Below are 2968 nucleotides of genomic sequence, written 5' to 3' on the forward strand. Positions count from 1 at the left end.
TCATCCGACATTCACATCTTAAAATTCTCAAGCATTCAAGGCAACATTTCACCATATCCTTTCAACATCTTCAAGCATCATGGAGATAATCTACATCAATTTTTATGCAAGCATCCATGTTTCATTAGGTCATTCATGTTCATGTCAAGTCATGTTATTGCATCAACACTTGTGATCACATCTAAAGAGCTTTGCATCATCAACTTAAATCAACCATTGTAATCTAAGGTATATCATTCAACATCTACTTTAGAATTGCATATTTCAATTCAAGGTTAGTTCCTAAATTGGGGTTTGACCTAGGCAAACCCTCATCAACAAACGTATTTTCGTCATTCTATGTGTTGGATATTGACTCGGGAGATGAGAGCAAGAATCTAATTGAGTAGTCGACAACAATCGGGCTCATCTTTTGAAGGTGTGAAAAGTGGAGGACCAGGATGGTTAGTCCCCCCTTGGTCCCAAGAATTTATGACGACCTTTTGATAGTAGATTTTGTGTGTCATCATAATTTGGAAACCATCAAGTTTGTCTACCTTTGATATTTGAAGGACTAGGACGATCTGCCCCCTTGGTCCTAACAATTTTTCCCGAACTTTCTATCATAGGTTCTGATCTATTTTTCATTCTCGAATCTAACTTTTCAGCCTGTTGTGACCATTTCACACATCGCCCCATACAAATGGGGACCCCCTCTTTTTGCTTTTGTTTTGCCTGTTCTTCTCTCTGCTTTTAGGGTTTTGAGTAAGTGGGTGAGTCTTCGGGACTAGGGTTAAGCCTTAGGGGTTTCTTTTTTGATATTTTCAAGCCGAAGTCCAGTCAAATTTTGAAAGATTATTAAGCATCCTCCCGAAGATTGCAATTTTGAAATAGGATGAGCCTGTCAAGAAGTCAGGTATGTCTTAGGATGGGTCCAGTCAGGATTTTGAGGGCAAATTCAAGTTAGGTCTAAGGGTTAGCATTTTAATGATGGAATTGTGCATTTTTGCCTAAGTAAACTTTGACCAAATTTTGGAAACAAGATAACTGGTTCCTGGACTTGAAGACGACCTAACCCTACATGATGAAGTGATTTGAAGACCTAAATTTTGGATATTTTGGCTTATAAGGGCAAAATCGCTCCTGTCCCTCTCTCAGGGACTAGGACGAAAATGTTATTTAATGCATATCTATCTCTAACTTCCTTTAATTGTTTTATGCAGGATCGCCAGGGGATATGATCGGACGTGAATTGAAGATTTTGAAGATTTTGAAGACTCAAAAATGACAATTTTTTAGGTTTAAGGTGAATTCGCTCCTGTCCTTCACTAAAGGACCAAGGCGAAATGGTTTACTTAGATCATTTTTGGCCTTGGTTGATCGAACTGAAGCATCAAGGACGCAAGGAAGGATGAAGTGAGCGTAATTGAATATCTAGACTTAGTCGTTAGCAATAAAAGGTTGAACTTTTGGCCTAGAAAGATAAAGGCGCTCCTGTCCCTCACCAAGGGACCAAAGCGATTTCCTTTGTATGCATCTTCTTGGACCCTTTTGGACTTGGGCTCTCGTTCATGGCTTGCAAAACGATGATATCCCCCCCAACAAAGGAAATTTGAGATGAAAATTGTAAAGATTTGGCCTTGAGACCAAAAGGCGCTCCTGTCCCTCACTGAAGGACCGGAGCTTGAGTTCCAAATTTGCATTGTCCTCACAAGATTTAATTGATTTCGCGATTTGAGGAGGTCAAGAGAAGTATGTTTTATTCGTTGAATATAACTTGAATGGCCTACAAAGGAGAAAATCAACCCAAGTTGCAGTAGGCGCTCCTGTCCCTCTCCCAGGGACCAGAGCGATTTTCAAAGGAAGCTCCTGTCCCTCTCCAAGGGACCAGAGCGATTTTCTCACAAGACAAATTTTTGGCAAAGATAAAGCGAGTTTCAAGTTTGAGATGAAGGAAGGGAGGCGTAATCAATCCATTGAAGATAATTTTGAAAGTTTGCAAAGCACAAGTGAACCCATAATGGCCAAGGCGCTCCTGTCCCTCACCCAGGGACCAGGGTGAAAAACACATTATCAAGTCTTCCCCTCCAAATTTGGACAAATCCAAGCCAAGGCACAAGATGGCGATGATATTTAAAATGCTTCAAGGAAGAATGAAGTTGCAAGGACCACAAAACTTGATGAAAATTGGCCAAGGCGCTCCTATCCCTCACCAAGGGACCAGAGCGAAATCTTCAAATTTGCCTAATAGCCTAACATTTTGGAGTGCTACTTTCATTTCCAAGACTCAAGATGGAATAAGGAACGATGTTTTACGCCTTGGAGATAATTAGATATTGATATGGTTAAGAATTTGTGCTATGGACTAAAAATCGCTCCTGTCCTTCACTGGAGGACCAGGGCGATTTCTATAAAATCAACAATCTTCCTCCAAAGCCATGCCAAGACAAGGTGATACAAGATGGGGAATGCCTTTCAAAGGACGATGAACAAGGAATTAACCTCAAGAATCAACAAACTTAAGCTCAAATGCAAAAATCGCTCCTGTCCTTCACTGGAGGACCAGGGCAAAAATCCTTGGAAGAGCTCATTTTGTCTTGAGAAAGCGAGTTGAAAATGCACTGAAGGGACAATAAGGATCATTGCTTACCCCACCACACGAATTGGCAATTTGGAAGACAAAGTCTAAGGACAAAAGGTAAGATTGCTCCTGTCCCTCACCAAGGGACCAGGGCGAAAGTGCTTTAAGGCACACTCCTTCCAAAGAAGGAATGAATTAAACTCAAGGTTCCTAATAAAAATGCTATTTTGGACGGCCAGGAAGAGACTTTGAACGTGAAAGGCAAGAAATTCAAGGCCAAAAATGAAAGGGCGCTCCTGTCCCTCTCCCAGGGACCAAGGCGAGGTTCTTAACAAAGTGATATTTTTACCATGCTTAGGCGCCAATATCCTTCAAATTGCATTAAATGCCAAATTCGCTAAAAAACTT

This window comes from Cryptomeria japonica, chromosome 6 (assembly GCF_030272615.1).
Source record: "Cryptomeria japonica chromosome 6, Sugi_1.0, whole genome shotgun sequence".
NCBI lineage: Eukaryota > Viridiplantae > Streptophyta > Pinopsida > Cupressales > Cupressaceae > Cryptomeria > Cryptomeria japonica.